This window comes from Balaenoptera musculus, chromosome 6 (genome assembly GCF_009873245.2).
Source record: "Balaenoptera musculus isolate JJ_BM4_2016_0621 chromosome 6, mBalMus1.pri.v3, whole genome shotgun sequence".
Classification (NCBI taxonomy): Eukaryota; Metazoa; Chordata; class Mammalia; order Artiodactyla; family Balaenopteridae; genus Balaenoptera; species Balaenoptera musculus.
In genome coordinates, this window is record NC_045790.1 from 96,194,201 (window position 1) to 96,212,242 (window position 18,042).

The window sequence follows — 18,042 nt, forward strand, 5'->3', positions numbered from 1 at the left end:
GTGGCTCACGGGCCCAGCCGCTCCGCGGCACGCGGGATCCTCCCAGACCAGGGCTCGAACCCGTGTTCCCCGCATTAGCAGGCAGACTCCCAACCACTGCGCCACCAGGGAAGCCCTGTTATTTTCTTTTAATTAAATCTGATAGTCTCTGCTGTTAATGTCAATTTAATTTGTTTATATTTATTTGATCCCTGGTTTTTGGACTTACATACATCTTTTTTTTCCTTTTTATCCTTTTTCTTTTTTTCTTTCCTGCTTTTCTTCTGTAAGGTCTTCTATATATTGTTCCCCCTTTTGCCCCTGTTGACTAGGAAGCATAGATTTTATTTATATTCCTTTAGTGGTTACCTTTAAAAACTTAATGTGTATATTTAATGACTAATTTCTCTAGTACAATCTAAAATTATTCAGTATCTCTACTCATCTTTTGGGAAAGTCAAGGATGTTGGCACACTTTTTCACACTGATCTGCCAATCTCCTTATTACCACAGTCTGGATATTTACTTTCACTTCTGTTTAAGTACAAGAAATGGTGTGATGATTATTATGCAGTCAATAGTTAATTAAATTTGCTAACATATTTTACCAATTTCTGTGTTCATTGTTTGCTTTGAATTCTCCTCTTTGATTTCAAACTTCTTCCTGATGCAAAGGTCAATGGGTAGTAAATGGTACATCTGGGGAGAACATCTGTATTTTGCCCTCCCCCTGGAATGATAGTTTAGCTGAGTATAGAAATCTAGGGTTAGGTAGTTATTTTCCTCAGCGCTATGTGAGCTTTGAGCCAGGTCAAATAAAGGCAACCTTTTAAGTGGAATCTTTTGGGCAACCACCAGACAGGTCAAATGATGACAATCCTCTGGGATCTGAAGAAGCTTCAACCCTGTTCTTCTGTCCTGGTGGCTGTCAGGCTGCTGGTGATTACTATGACCATAGGCAGTTGATTTTCAAGGTAACTGTGGAGCTGCAGAGCGTGAGATGGGAATAGGGCAAATTTTAAGTGCCATAACACTTGCTGTCCTTACCAAGATTAAGCTGTTTTTCTAGAAGAAAGGCTCCTCAGAGTGCTGCAAGCCTTTGATTAACTTCCAGACTTCTGAAAAAGTTGAGTTTGAAAATTTTTGTCAGTTTTCTTCTTGCTTTTATGGAAGAGAAAACTTTTGGAAGCCCTCACTCTGCCATTTTCACTGATATCACTTTTTCGTGCTTTTTTTTTTCTTTCTTAATTTCGGTTTACAGGTTCATCTTGAGTAGATCTTTCTCTCTCCATTACTCCTCCCTGCCTAGCAATTGTGTGGCTGTCTCCACCTTACCCTTTGAGACCCTTAGTTCAGAACTACCTCTTTACATTAGCAGCCTAGGGATGGCATTGGGGATATTTCAGATGCTTCCACTGAGTCAGCAGCTTGATTGAGTTTCCCATTGTAAGGCTCTGTTCTTCCCCTGCCTCCCTGAGCTTACAGTTTCATATGAAAGGCAACCCCTGAAGCTGTCAGCAGACTTTTTCAGCTTTTTTTCAAGAGTAGAGGGTACCTATTCAAACTCCTGCTGTGGAGCAAAGAGCCTGGCTCTTGTGTCCCACCTCATGTTGGAGGCTGTTACTTGCTCTTACATTCTAGGATCCAAATTCCCACCCCTCTGCTAGCTTCCCAACCTGGAGCCCTGGAGGCTCACTGTGACAGACTCTTACCACTTTTCACTTCTGGTCCATGGAGATGCTACTCTTGATTTTGAGCAGGTTTAATGTCTTTTAAATTTTCTCTCTTATATTTTACTTATTGTTGCTGTGAGTTTGGAGCATGAGGGCTGGGGGTTGTAGCAGTAGACAAGGCATGAGTGAACAAAGTCATCTTGACTATACAGTGTGTAAGATCTGCCATCATTTAAAATTTCTAACTATTTTCAACCTGAGAGGATATCTATTGACTCTCTGCCCTGATATAGGAGGAAATTAGCCTAAAATGATTAAAAATGACAATACATACCTATGGCATGCTCGAAAACTGCAGGTAGTACTCCTGAGTCTGTTTCTCTGACAAAACTACTGCTACTGCTTTCAAAAATAAATACGCCAAGCATATATCTTGATTTTGCTTTCCAGGAAAGCACAGAAATAAGGCACCAATCATCATAACAAGGAATTTTTCCTTTTCTTTTGTCAAGCATGTTTTATGAGAGTGAAGAAGTGGCTCTGTGGAGGATAATAATAATTCCCAGAAAAACCATGATTCCATCCAATTATATTTGTAGACATATATACAAACACGGATGAAAAAACCATAACGTCCAACTGAGTAACACTTCACTAACTACAAGTTTAAGGAAGAGATTAGCCTGATCCAATTTGACCAAATTTTGCCAAACTTCTACAAGGTGCAATTTGTAACCCTAGGCAATGCATGGATTACAGAAATGAATGAATACTATTCTTGTTCTCCAGGAGAGGGGGAGGGGAACTTAATAATTTGAGCGTTTGCACTGTGATCCATGCTTACGACTCTTACTGAAGTTGTTTCTGAGTGCAGGCCTGAGGATTAGGTGCCTCCGATGGCACCTGAATGTTTAAGAATAAACTTCACCATACTGTCAAAGGCCCAATGATGGGGAAACGATTAATGGCTTTTTCTGAAATTTTCCCATTGGCTTTTTACGGATCAACACAAAGTTCCAGAGGTAGAAAGAATAATAGTCAATTGACTAAGCACATAGTTCTGAAGAGTACAGAAATCCAGTTATTTTAATGTTGCTATCTAGAGAGGCTGCAGACATAGTTCCAGAAAAACCTCTTTCTAACAAACAGATGAAATCAAATCTCCTCTTCAGTCTGTGGGTTCTCTCTCATTAAGGGGTGGATCTTGGAGAAGAGTGTGAGATGTCCCTTCTAGGGGAGGGGGGCAATTCCAGCTTGGGGATCAGAAGACCAGCAATGGAGGCTCCAGTCTGGCTCTTCCAACTCCCTGCATATTGAGGCAAGCATTGCTTTTACAACCAAGCCATTCACCTGTTCAAACACTTCCATGACTTTCCATTGCCTTCAGCATAAGGCAAATTCTGTGACCTCCATAAAAAACCCTGCATGGTCTGGACTCTGCCAGCCTTGTTTCCTTTATCTCTCACCACTCTTCCTCCACCCCGAACTTGGCCCCAGACATACCCAGCTACTTGCAGGTCTGTGAATTCATCCAGCTTCCATGCCTGTATCTATGCTATCCCCTCTACCTGGAGATGCATCCCTGTCCTTCCCTCCTCCAGGAAGCCTTCCGCCACATAACAGTGATAAGCAACTAGTATAACAGTGATAAGCAGCTAGTATTGATTCAGATCATTCTGGCAGCATATGAAGAGACCAAATAACAGCTTACATAAGATAATAGTTAATACCTTTCCCACCTAAAAGTCCTAGCTGGTATAGAGGCTCTGCTTTACAAAGTTGCCTGGGGTATTGATTCCTTCTAGATTGTTCTACATCCAGAGGACACATCCTTTGTCTCCATGGTCCAAGATGGCTCACTGTTTGTTACTGTTATGTGAGGGAAATCTCCCAGGAGGGACGGCACGGATGAGACCTCCAACATGGAAAGGACGGGCGAGCAGGAAGGGCAGGTATCACCCTTTAAGGGCCTGAGCTAGAAGTTGCACACCTGACTTTCATTCATATCCTCTTAGCTGGAACTGACTCACATGGTAACACCCAGCAGCAAGGGAGGCAGGGAAGTGTCACCTTCATTCTGGGAAGCCTCTATTATCATGAGAAGGAACAGGAGACCTGATATTGGGGAATGGCTGGATGTGAATGATAGCTGTGAGAACAGAAAGACCAGCCAGGGTGGATGAAGGTGAAGACTTGACCACTCCGATAAGGGAGAAGGTGCCATCGCTCAACATTGCAAGGAATATTGGGGAGATGAGAAGTGGGAGCCAGGTTACAACGAACTGGAAAATGTTCCCACATCCATACCTTTACTCATGTTAAGTCTTATTGTCCAAAATGCCCTAACATTTCTTTGCTCATCTCTGGAGGCTCCACGTATGCTTGATCTCCCCATGGAAGCCTCTACCGGCAACTTGAATCTTTCTCAAGTGTAAATGGAGAGCCTCCTCTCTGGGCTACTAACTGGGCCAAAATGATATAATAATCTTTTACTGATGCTTCTGATAGGCAGATGCTTTACATACATATCTCATTTTCTTCCCACAATGCCCCTGGAGGACTTCTAGGGATTCAGTAAAAAACACTTCCCTCTTTCACATTCAAAACGAGGACCAATTGAGAAACAAGATCCAGGAGAGGGGCCAAGGGAGACCAATGTTAGCTTCTTATTGATAAACTGGAGAATGTGTCTTCATACCTCCAGTCAAAGAGCTTGCTAAGAAACCTCCCTTCACTCCCCTTTTACAATTTAGACCTTGGAACAGCCCAGCCGGGGGTAAATTTGGGCCCCAGAGTCACCTACTTACTCAGCACTTCTGCCTTTCACTGCTGTGGAGCAAGGGGACAAAAAAAGGGAATATCTTCAAGCATGCAACTTTTTAATAAATTAGCTCCACCCTCTGACGACCGGTCCAGAGGCTGTTGTCCCACATCCGGTAATGCATTCCCCCCGGGCCCTGCCCTGGAAGAGGAAGGGGCAGGTCAAGACTGTTACTCCCCTGGTGTTCCGTCCGCATGGAAACGTGGTAGGAGGAATGAAGGTTCTGCCATAACAATTCCTAACCAGAGGAGTTGTTTTGCCCATGTTACGGACCAGGAAGCCAGCACTGTGAGAAGTACCATGACTTGCTAGGGTCACCCACGTATTAGATGGCAGAGTATTTTGGAACCAAGTCTGTCTAGTTCCAAACTCAGGCTTTTAGTCACTAGCTCTAGCAGCTTATAAGCTTTTTGAGGGAGACATTACAATAAATATCTCCACATTTTCAGCAGCACCTAACAAAGCATTTATTAAAAGACTCATGGCAGGGTTTAATGTAAAGGCCTGGGGGTTCTGGCCCAGTTTGTTGCTTCCTTGTCTCATGTTCAGCCAAGTTTCTTGACCAGGACAATTCCCCAGGAGCAGGAACCAGCGATGCTGCCTGGGGACCCTTTTTTTGACTCTGGATGTTCTTTTGTTGGGTTTATAGTTTGAGGTACTTTGTTGTACTTTTTCGAAATCCACTTTCTCGCTTAAGCCACCTACTACCCGTGAGGAAGGAAGGAATGACAGGGTGGAGAAGAGATTCAGCAAAGGGCAGAGAGGGATTAAGGACCATCAGTGGTCCAGGCTGGTGGTTTAGTTAGTAACCCTCCAAACCAATGTCCTTAAATATTTGCCTAACATCTGTTTCAAGAGGGGAAGAGAGATTTGCTTCATATTAATAGAAATTGTACAGACAAAGAAATTTACTTACTTATTTGCCTCCTCAGGCAGAAGTGGTGTCAACATTCTGAAAAATACCTGCCAAACATTCCAAATATTCCCCACTTTTGTGTGGTTCTTATAATCTCCTCAGTTTTCTTTTGCGATTTGCTAAACTGTACAGCTTTTTGGTAGGTGTGTTAAAGGGTTTTATATTTAGATAACGAAATAAGCCGTTTGTTTCCAGAAAACAGCCCGACTTTATGGAAAGGACTTTTACAAAATTGTAGGCCACTGTGACCTGTCCACTGAAAACAGGACTGTGCTTCAGAGGAATATTTTGCTTTTATTTTCCACTGGAGGGCGCTGTCTACTTTGGTGGAAGTGGAACCACGTTCCATTTCACCAATTTATTCCAGCGATCCTTTAGCTGCCCTCATGGATTTGTGCGCTGGGCAGTTGTCCAGCTGTCCACTCCTTAATCTGGCTTTTTCCAAAGTCCCACAGGGCAGCAGTGTCTGGGTTTAGATGAGATTCCAGTCAGTCTGAATCCTACTGGGGCGTCTGAACTCAGACTTCTCATTACCCTGTTAAAAATGCCAGGGCTCACCCCATATGTGTGTATCTACTACATGTCCCCATACTTTCTGTGATTTAATTTCCATGATTTTGCATCCTTTGCCTTTGAAAAAACATAAACTAGGCATCTGTCACCTGCTTCCTGGGTCACAATTTCTAACTTCTGCCTCAGCAGCGTGGTCCCCCAAGTTGTTGGCATGTGGCTTTAGAGTGCGGTTTCTCCAACTGTAATGTGCAAAGGAATCACCTGGGCATCTTGTGAAAATGCAGATTATAATTCTGCAGGTTTTGGGAGTTGAACCTGAGATTGTGCATTTTTAACAAGCCCTGAGCAATGTCACTGTTTTTGTTGACATTCCACATTTCAAATGGCATGATGTTACCTACTTGTCCCATCCAGGAGTTTCCCCACTCAGTTTTGCATATGGGGGTGTAGTCAGAGAAACTCAAGGATGGAGGTTGATCAATATCTCTTTAGAGCTTTGTCTCTTACTTAGCTTTTATAAATTGTTTCTGCAGGGCCCCTTTCCCTGGCTTTATTACATCTCATCACTTTCTCTTTCTTTTTCCCTATTTGGACAACTATGAGGCAGTGTGTTGATGCCTGTGTCTGTCACATCTGTCCTCCGAGTTGTCTTTCACTGTCATATAAAGTAATTTCATTTTCTTTGATCTCCTTTCTCACTGAGAACCTGAATCAAAATACGATGAGTGATATGATACTGGTAATGACAACCTCACATGTGCATAAAACGCTTTAATACCCATAAGACAATATAGGTAGAGGCTATGGGCCAGGGCTCCAGAGTCTGCCTGCCTGCATTCAAATCCTGCCTCTGCTACTTTCTAGCTGGGCGGCCTTGGGTAAGTTACTTAACCTCTCTGTGCCTCAGTTTCCTCATTTGCAAAATGTGGCTAATGATGCTTCATAAGGTCCTTGCGAAGATTAAATGAGATAATGTGTGTGTGTTCTAGTGAGGCACTTAGAATAAGCCTGACACAGAGTAGGCACTCAATAATCAGCAATGTTCTAATTGCTCAGTCCTGTGGGGAAGTTAAGGAACCAGAAACGCATAAAGAGAAATGACTTGCATTCAAGATCCCACAGCAAGACTGGTGGCACAGAAGGAACCAGATCTGACTCCAACTCCAGTGCTCTGAGCACCCCCAACATACTTCCAAATGTGGAGTTTCACTCTGGAGTCAATGCACAGCCCTGAGTGTGACTGTTTTCCCAGCATCCTGTTGATCTTTGTTCTCTCTTTCACTCTAAATGGAGCATTTCCAGCTGGTGTGATTCATGGATCTGGGACCGCTTGGCTCTCATTAACTTCGAGGAAAGTCGTAAGGCAAAACCCACATCAATCAAGCCTCCAAATTACTCATCCATCTTTACAGGTGACGCGTGGACTAAGATGAACAGGGAGCGAAGCGGGTATCATACAATAGCTATTTAGATTTATGAAAATCACATAAGCGCTTACATCAAGTTCCAAAACTGAAGCTTGCTCTGTTTTCACAGCAAGGTTGAACTTCACGGATAAGAGACAGGGTGTCACGATAGAACAGCCTCGAAACTCAAAGTCTGAGGGCCTGGGACTCCGAGCTTCACTACTTACTAGACTTGTGATCTTGAGCAAACCTTTTAACCCTTAGACTCTGTTTTCTCATTTTACTATTCATCCTTGCAACAAACCAAGGAGTTAGTTATTATCCCCATTTTACAGATGTGGAAACAGGCATAGAGAGGTTAAGTGACTTGCCCAAGGTGACATGACTATGAAGAGATAAAGCAGGGCTTCGAATCCCTATGTTTGAGTCCAGAAACCTAAGTCCTTGTACCACTCTCATAAATGAGATGACGGGTCTAAAAGCAGCAGGCAATGAGTAGGAGCTTAATAAACCTTTACTGAATCTGAACCTTGAGGACAAGACTCATTTTTTGTCAACCCTTTATTTTCTATAGTACCTTTGTACCTAATAGGTTCTCAATTAATAGAGTTGAGTTGCATTATTCCCCCCTGGAAATGGTTCTGTTTTTATTTAATGATTTTCTTAGATGCATTTTAATATGCAGACCACAATGCTTCTTGTACAATATCTTCTGGACTGCAAGGCACAGGCATTCATTATTTTATGAGACGCATATGTCATGCATAGCACAAGCCCTTTTCTTAAACCAACACAACATGCAAATAGAAATTTCATGTAAAATCACATTCAGACAGTCTCAAAGTAGAAACAGATGTCTGAAAAATATGAACGCCAGGCTTATTAAATATTTTATCATCAAATATTTCATACATTTCAAAAATGTCATCTGTGAAAACACAGAAATACCGCCTCAGGAGAACCAAAATATTTAATCACTTTCAAGAAATTCTTAAAAATAAGTCTTCACCTCAGAACTATTCCAGGCAGAGAACAAATTTCCAGGTGCTGCAAGCTATATTTATTATATTTTCATCAAAATCAGTAACCTAGTTGAAGGAGATACAGTAATCAGTAAGGTCATTATTAGGTAAGATAATGACTTCTGAATGAATTCTCTCATTAATCTCATTACAAAATGGTAATGGTACCTGACTAATCATGCCGGAGGGGAGAGCTGTATTGAATCAGAGCAAAATTAAGGCTGTAATCACAGAGCTGCTCTCGCCATTTCTTCATGAAAGTCTTACTCAGGGTTTGGGGACTGGCTTGAAGTTCCTCTGACCAGCTGGACTATTGGTCAGGAGGCTGGGGCACCTGACGTGGCGAGGGGCAAGGGAAAGAGCCCTGGGTAGCAACAGTCTCGAGAACTGGTCCCCTTCCTGCTTCTGTCCTCTACTTCCTGTGTGACCTTGGACAGGTCATGCCTGGCTCTGGGCTCCAGTTCCAGTTTCCCTGACTTAGTCTTCTGCTTTCACCCTAGTCCCTTAAATATATAAGGCAGACCACATCATGCCCAGAATGGCTGCCCATCTTATCCTGAGAAGGTTCCATATCCTTCCATGGACCACACACCCTGCATGATCAGCCCTCATTGCCTTTCTGACATTATCTCCCACCATTCTCCCAGTCACTTGCTTCATTCCAGCCACGCTGACCTCCTTGCTGTTCCCTCTGTCTGGATCATCCCCGCGCCCCACTCCATATATCCGCATGCCCCACCCCCTCACACTCTCCAAGTCTTTGCTCCAATGTCACCTTCTCAGTAATGCCTGCCCAGACCACCATATTGAACATTGCAATCTCTCCATTGGCACTCCAATCTACAGTTTCTTTTTCCACGTCCTTATTGCCATCTCACACACTATGTAATTTATTAGGTTCTTTTCTGTCTCCCTACCCCCACTGCCCCCACTAAAACATAAGTTCTACAGGTCTAAGATCTTTATACACACATATGTATGCCTGGCACACAGCAGATGTGCAATAACTCTGATGAATATGGAATTTATCACATGCTTGTGGGTTCCCAACCTTGCTGGACCCTCAGAGGGTGTGTGGGATGGATGACCAAGGATGACGAAGTGTATACTCACTGCAGTGAGGCCCCTCTGGTGGATAGGCTGGCTTTGCTTTTCCATCTTGTGAGAAATAGGAGCCACACTGAGTCCCTTTCTGTCCATGAGGACTGGCCTGAGAATGCACATGGTGGATGGCAGCATCTGGAGTCAGAGGGACCTCAATAGCCAGGAGAGATGGGCCAGGCTGAAAAGATGGAATGGACAGGGGTTGAAAGGGATGCCCTGTCCCGAGTTCCAGCCCAGTGGAGAGGTCCAGGGTCGGGGTGATGGGGCTCCACGGTAGCAGACATGCAAAGACCTCAGGGGTCTCATCAGCTGAGCACTCAGGATGTTTCAACAGACTCCTTATGACTGAAGTAGGGCAGGTGGCAATCTCACACTAACCCTCGCTGGTCAAGCTACTCTGAAACAGCTCAGGGCTGTGATATCCCTCTTTGTTCACACTGGTGCCAAAGAGAGGATCTGGAACATGCTGGGTGCTCATAAATACTTAGTGAGTGTGTAAACAGCTCTGAATTAGGGCTTGAATACGTTTCTGTGTGCCCTGTTTTATGGTAGGGGGAAGGGGGCAGTAATAAACTGTCCAGTGCTAACAAGGAGTCTGGAAACCACATAGCTTAAGGGACAAGTTAAAAAACAGGGATGTTTAACTGAACAGAGGGAAGGATAAAAGTAAGCCCAGTCTCCATAACTGCAGGACCAGTATGTAAAAGCTGGGTTACTTTTATTTTATGTGGCTTTAGAGTAGGGAGGGGGGATAACTGGCCCAAGTGCTATCATACACTCCTCTCAAGTCCATAACAACATCACTAATTGATCACAGACACCCTCCTATATAGAAAGCCAGACCAAGCCTCAGAATCCTTCTCAACACAGTGCCTCAAACTCTCCCCACCTGTTGAATGGAGTTGACACGTGAGATAAAACATATTTGTAAATCTTTGTCTAGAACACAGGGATAGGCCAATGAAAAGCCCATGAATATTAAGAAAAAGCATTTTGTTATAAGCACAGGTAGAGTAAATTTCTCTGGGGGCAGTGAGTTTCTCATCACCGCTCAAGAAGAGGCTACTTGTCTCCTCTCTTTCCTACGATGGTCTCCAGTGGCAAGGAACGCATCCATTGGTATGTGGTGGATACATTTCCAGTGTCAAAAGTTCAGACCCTGAGTTCCATCGGACAGAGCACCTTTAGAGCTAAGGACTAGAAAAAATTATAATTATGTGATGTGACGGAGGCATTAGCTAACGTTACAATGGCTATTAATGTATCAAATCAATATGTTGTACACCTTACACTTGCACAAAGTTATAGGTCAATTAAATCTCAATTTAAAGAAAGGTAAGGACAGTGACCGGTGCTTCAAGGATAGGAGGGACAAGCCACCTCGATGCAGAGGATAGTGCCCTGGAAATGTTTCATGGTTGCTCGCAGGAAGTGCCACCATTTTCTCCTGCTAACCAGGTTCCTACTTCAGTGGCTCCAGCTGGTACTACACTCCCTCTATTTTAGCCCCAATACTATTTAATCTCCAGATTTAGTGGTTCATCCTGTAGCCCGCCTGCTGTAGCCCCTCATTGTGGGCACCGGTGGTGAGCTTACACCCCAGTCCCCTCAGCTGTGCTCCCTTCTAGGACATGGGAACTTCTGGATCCCCTACACGATACACCAAGGGAACTGGCCTCTCTCTCTGCCTAATTATACCACACCAGAATTCCTTGCAGCTACCCGTGTTGGTGGAGGGTTGCCCTATAAGGGTGTTGCCTCCCAGAGCAATAAAAAGTAAAACAGGCCTACATGCACTTTGCTTCATCTTTCAACCGATAACATATGGGACCTTTCTACCACCTGTTCCTTCCCAGCCCCCATCCTGGGGCTTACACACTGAAGGAGGAGCCAGGACACTTGACTCTCTCCTTCATATACATCCTCCTCTCTTCTCTTCTTTCCTCCCTTTCCCCCTGATGGGGACTTACCTTATTGATACCCATCATCTTTTCTATAATATGACTTTATGGAAAAATTCATAGTTGGATACTTCCAGGCTCTGTTCTTAACAGTAATGAAGCATTTACGATCTTAAAACTTTAATTTTTCTCAACAAAGCCTGTCTTTCAAGGTTACTATCTTGCTATGACCTCAAAACTCTAGTTTGACTTAAAGTTGGGCAATGACTGATTGGTCTAGACTCTAGATGGTACCAATGCCTCCCCCCTGAAGCAATAAAGGCCACTGATAATCGGTGGGGAGTTACAGGACAACATGACTCACAGAGAAGGAAAAACACATGATTTTCCATCTTAAAAAGTTATTTCTCTATGGAATAGCCAAAATTCACAAAAAGATTTGTGTTCAAGGGTGTTTATTATAGCATTATTTATAATTACAAAATTGTAAACAAATCGAATGTCCAACAAAAGGGACTAAATTGTAATTTTAAATGATATCATAGAAGATTATTCATCTACATGGGTAAAATTTTACAGTATATTATTAGGTGAAGAAAGCACATTACAAAATAGCATATTTAATACGATTACATTTTGTAAAAAGTATATAGCTGTCTATCTCTGGGTGGTAAAATGACGAGTGATTTTTATTTTCTTCTTTGTACCTTTTCGTATTTTCCAAATTACCAGTGAACATGTGTTAGTTTTGTGATCAGAAATAAGTGAACAATAAATGCTTTGTTTGCTTTTGTTTGTTTTATGGAGAAGAAAATGCAGATAATCCCTTGATAGAGATGATGAGGTGGATTTCAAGGGCCAGAATGAGAACTCTGGGACCTTTTTAGCTTTTCCAAGTCTAAAAGACTCTGGTTCTGTTATCTCCTCAATCTTGGCCTCTGGCTCAGTGGTGTGGTGAAGAGGGTAGAAGGGTCCTCCCCAGGCTTGTTGGCTCCTCAAGCCCTTGGATAATGGCCAGTGCCCCAACCAGCATAGAAAGTGACTATTCCCCATGAAGCCTTCCCATCATAGAAACACTCCATTAATTAAAGAAGCAAGGTGCCAAGATGGCTTTCTGCCTACACTCAAACCTTGAGTACCCTGGAATTTCAATCTTTTATGAAATAGCTTTTCATTTCCCCCCTCTCTATTAAGAGTTATTATAAGCCACTGAGTAGTTCCTTGTACATAAATTTTTTATCTTGTTAAGGTTTTGGGTTTTTTTTCATTTGACCAATGCTCAGTTCTTAAATAAAACATCAAAAATTTGCTCGAATTCCTTCTGTAGGTTTTGTTTGTTTGTGTTTATTTTAGTATGGTCTCCCCCTGGGAAGGAAGAAAGAAGTGAACACGTCACTATCTGACCATGTCCTTTGCCTGTGTATAAACCTTCCATGGTTCCCTACTGCCAACCAGAGAAAGCCCATACCTCCTGGCATGGCACTCAAGGCCTGCCATGACTTGGCCCAGCTATCCTTTCTAGCTCAGTTCCTCACCTCATTCTTCCAACCCCGAAAGCCAGGAACAATTGCTCTTCCAGAACATACTCCACTTTTCAGTCTTCCTCTTTCTGCTCGCCCTATGCCCTCTATTGGGAATGCCTGGAAAAGACTTGGAGTGATTTTAATTTATCATTTTCTGTATGGTTCTCTCTGAGCTGTGATCATTAACTCTGCCTAGTTCCTTTGTAGATAAGCCTGCTGCTTAACGAGCTCTGGTCTTGAGGTCAGCAGATCTGGGTTTGAGTTACACTTTGTGACACTAGTCAAGAGTTGTAGCTCCATTTATTCATTCATAAAATGGAGAGAGTAATGCCTACCTGACAGGGAGGTTATGAGAATTGAATACAATTACATATGTAAAAGTGCTGAGCATTATTTATGTATCAAACTGCCTAAGTGTTTTTGAAACACCTGTATACTCACCACATAAATTTGATAGTTGTTGACATCTGGCCATATATGCTTTATCGATCTACTTATCTATCCATCTATCCATTATCTATTTATCTGTCTATCTATCAATCTAGACCTATATAACCATCTGTCTTTTTTAAAAAATATTTTTGGCTGAAGCACTTGAAAGAAGTTGCAGACATAATGATTCTTTATCCCTCATATATCTAGAGATAAGAAAATTATCTTATATGACCAAATGCCATTTTCCACCGAAGAACATTAACAATAGTTCTATATTATCATCTAATATCCAGTCTACATTAAAATTTCCCAGTTGTCCCCAAAATGTCTTTTATAATTTTCCCCCAACCAAGAACCAATCAAGATTCATATATTGCATTTGATTGTTATATCTCTTCTATCTCTTTTAATCTGAGACATCTCTCACACATGGCTTTTATTGACTTTAGGAAATACTAGGCCTCTGTCTTGTAGAACGTCCTACATTTTGGAGTTTTCTGAATGTTTCCTTCTAGTATACTTTGACTTTTTCCCTCTATCCCTTGTATTTTCCATCAACTAGTTGGCATAGACTATAGATCATTCTAAAATGATCAAATAGGGGCTTAATTCTTTCTCTTTCATTACCAAATTTCACAGTAAGGAGTTGGAGTAATGGTCACTTCCAGTATTAGCATCTGAATCCCTGTCTGTCTCTCTCTCTGTCTCCCTTTCTCTCTGAGTATTCACTAAGGACTCATGGATTTTTTTTTTTAATTAATGCATTCTGTTGTAATCCATTATTTTTATTATTGGTTTTGATGCTTGAATTGTCCTAATTTGGCAAATGGGGGCCCTTTCAAGCCAACATCTGTGCCTTAAAAAAAACCTCCATTTTCCTCTAATGTATATTAGGAAAATTTTAAACATCTAGGAAATTTGAAAGATTTTTATTGTGAACATCCATTACACAGCACGTACCACTCACATTTTACTCTATGCTTTATCACATATTTATCTTTCCATCCATTTCTCTAACGATTCATGAATTCATCTAAGTATGATGTAAGAATCCAACTTTATGTTTTCCCAAATGATTATCTAGTTGTCCTATATCATTTATCTTAAATGTCCATATTTTTCTGAGGATTTGAGGTTCCGTCTTTAATAACACCAACTTTCCACTTGTGGTGAGTCTATTTCTGGTCTTTTAATCTTCTCCCATTGATGTATCTGTCAAATTATGACAGATTCCATACTATTTTGATTTGAGAGGCTTCCTTGTATGTTTTAACATCTGGGAGAACTAGTTTCCCTTGCTGTTGTTCTAAGTTTTTGGTGTTTTCCTGGATGGTCTCGCTTGTTTCCATATGCACATTAAAATCAAGTTGTTTAGTTCCAGGAAAAAAAAGTGCTAGTATTTTCACTGTGATTAGGCTAAGTTTATATATATTACCTTTGGATATATTAAGTTATATTATCTAAGAAGAGCATCTATGAAGATGATAATATTATTTTTATTATAATTATTAGTATTTGGACTTATATTAATTTCCTAATATTGAACCATCCTTGAATTGTTGTAATAAAATTTGGTCACTTGTGTTATTTTAAATGTGCTGTTGGATCTGTTAATAAAGTTCTATTTTGGATTTTTGTGTAGTCATTAACAAGTGAGGATGACCTGCAGATTTCTTCTTTGCACAATTTTTATCAGGTTTAGAGATCAATATTATTTTCACTTTATATTAAAATTCAGAAGTTTGCATACTTTTTCTGTTAATTGAAACAGCTTAAATGACATTGGAATTATCTGATTTTTGAAGGAATGGTAGAAAGCATTGAAAGCATCTGAACCTAGAAATTTTATGGGTGTGTTAGTTCTTTCATAACTTTCTCTATTTATTATAAAAATTGATCTATATAAGCTATCTCCATTTGTGTCAATTTTGCAAATGGCATTTTCCCCAGAAAATTATCTTTTTCATCTAGGCTTTAAAATTTCATCTAGGGTTTGAATAAAATTGTTCCAAGAGATCTTAAAAATTTCTTCTGACTCAACAGCTATTTCTTCCTAGTCATTCTTTGTTTTGTTCTTTCTGCTTATTTTTCATGTTTTAGTTAACTGTTTGTGTATCTGTTTATTCTCTCTGTTTTTATTTTTATGGAAATTTCTAACTTCTTCATTATGATATCATGTATTGTTAATTTTTGTGAATGTTTCATGGGCACCTGAGAAGAAGGTATATTCTCAATTATCAATCAGGGTATAAATTTTGATAGATATACATAAGATCTACCTTACTGATTATGCTGCTTGGAAGTTCTATTATCCATATTCATATTTTGTCCACTTCATCTTTCTTGAAGTGAGAGAGGTGTATTAAAATCTCCCTTCATTATTGATTTCTGTACATTTCAATTTTCATCTCCCATAGTTTCTGCTTTATGAAGATTGCTAGTATTATTTGGTGCAGTGATATTCATAAGCTTTACATCTTCATCTTGAAATGCAGCCTGTAACGTTATCAAGTGTTCTGCATCATCTCACTTATTTATTTACTTATTTTTTGGACTGAATTTTACCTTGCTTTATTATTTTTTTAATTAAAAAAATTTTTTAACCTTGTTTTAGGTCAAGGTATTAGTTTTCTTTTTGCCTGGCATACTTTGCCCCAATCCTTTATGTTTACCTTTCCTGAATCACTTAGTTTCAAATGTGTGTTTTTGTAAACCTATCTGAACATCTTTTTCTTCTAGTAGGTAAGTGTTATAGACTGAATGTTTGTGTCCCCATCCCAAATTCATATGTTGAAACTTAACCCCCAATGCGACGGCATTGAAGATGGGGTTTTCAGGAGGTGACTAGATCATGAGGGTGGAGCCCTCATAAATGGGATTAGTGCCCTTATAAAAGAGACCCCTCCTGCCATGTGAGAGAACACAGTGAGAAGACAGCCATCTATGAACCAGGAAATGGATCCTCACCAGATACTGAATCTGCCAGCAACTTGATCTTGGACTTCCCAGGCTCCAGAACTGTGGGAAATAAATTTCTGTTGTTTATAAGCCACCCCATCTAGGTACTCTGTTATAGCAGCCCTAACAGACTAAGATAGAAACATCTGTGATGATTAATTTTACTTGTCAACTTGATTGAGCAAAAGGATGCCCAGATAACTGGTAAAATATTATTTCCAGGTGTAACTGTGAGGGTGTTTCCAGAAGAGGTTAGCACTTGAATCAGCAGACTGAGTAAAGGAGATTGTCCTCATCAATGTGGGTAGACATCTAATCCATTGAGGGCCTGAATAGAACAAAAAGGCAGAGGAAGGGCAAATTCTCTCTCGGCTTGAGCCAGTACATCCATTTTCTCCTGTCTTTGAATACTGGTGCTCCTAGTTCTTGGGCCTTTGACTCAGACTGGGATTAACACCATTGGCTCTCTGGGTTCTCAGGACTTCAGGTTTTGACTGTAACTACACTGTCAACTTTCCTTGGTTTTCAGCTTACAGATGGCAGACTGCGGGACTTCTCAGCCTCCATATCACATGAGCTGATTCCTCATAATAAATATCTGTCTATCTATCTATCTATCTATCTATCTATCTATCTATCTATCTATCTATCTATCTATCTCTTATTGGGTCTGTTTCTCTGGAGAATCCTGACAAATAAAAGTTATGCCTATTTACACTTATTAATATGATTTAAGTTTAGTAATAGTTCTGTTAATTACTTTATGTTTATTGTGTGCTTTTGCTATGTATTCTATTTTCTTTACTTGAGTTTTGTTTCATTTTGTGTTTGCATTTCTTCTGGCATTTAGAAAGGTTTGTGTTTTTGTTTTAGTGGTTATGTTCATACTAATACTTGGTGTCCTTAGTCCCCCTTTCTTTACTTGTGTTTACTGCTGTTTGGTTTGTTGACTTTAAACAATATTCTTTGATTCTTATTAGCTATGCAGCAATAATGAACTTATTCTACTTTCTTTTTTCTCTCTCCTGTCCCCCCACCCTTTTAAAAAAATATTTATTTATTTGTCTGTGCCGGGTCTTAGTTGCGGCACGCAGGATCTTCGTTGCCACGTGCAGGATGTGAACTCTTTAGTTGCGGTATGTGGGCTCTTAGTTACTGCACGTGGGATCTAGTTCCCTGACCAGGGATTGAACCCAGGCCCTCTGCATTCAGAGCTCAGAGTCTTAACCGCTGGACCACCAGGGAAGTCCTCTGTCCCCCTTTTTAGTTATATAATTTCAACTTTCTCAGAATATAGGATATTTACACACTATTCTTCCACTTTTGTGGAAATCTAAGTTTTAGTCATAGATCCATGGTTAAATAATTCAGTGATCAAAATGAGTCTTTTGACCAATGTTTCTCAATATCATCCCCTGGTTGATTAAAGTTATTCCTCTAGTATATTCCTCAGGAAGGACTCATGAATACCATATTGTATAAATTTTTGCAAGATTACTGTGTAGAACTATTTTTCTTAGACTTCATATTGAAGGGCAGATGAAATTCCTTCTTTCCATACTTTTATATACTTGAGTTCCCTGGATGTGTTACTCTAGTAATGACTAGCCTTATACATTGCTGTTGAGAAGTATGATGCCAAGATTATTTTCTTTCTTTTGTCTCTATATCTGAAGGCTCGGAAGGTATTTTCTTTTACTTGAACATCTAATATTTTCACTAAGACATGTCTTAGTGTTGACTTTTCTTAGTCAATTTCCCCAGGCAAAAAGGGAACCTTTCCATTATGTA

General features: G+C 40.6%; 1 non-coding gene across 1 annotated transcript; it reads right to left on the minus strand.

Moving 5' to 3' along the window:
- Nucleotides 1-17,423: 17,423 nt before the first annotated feature.
- On the minus strand, nt 17,424-17,496 carry TRNAQ-CUG. Its single transcript has one exon. It is a non-coding gene; the product is annotated as a tRNA-Gln (tRNA).
- Nucleotides 17,497-18,042: the final 546 nt, after the last annotated feature.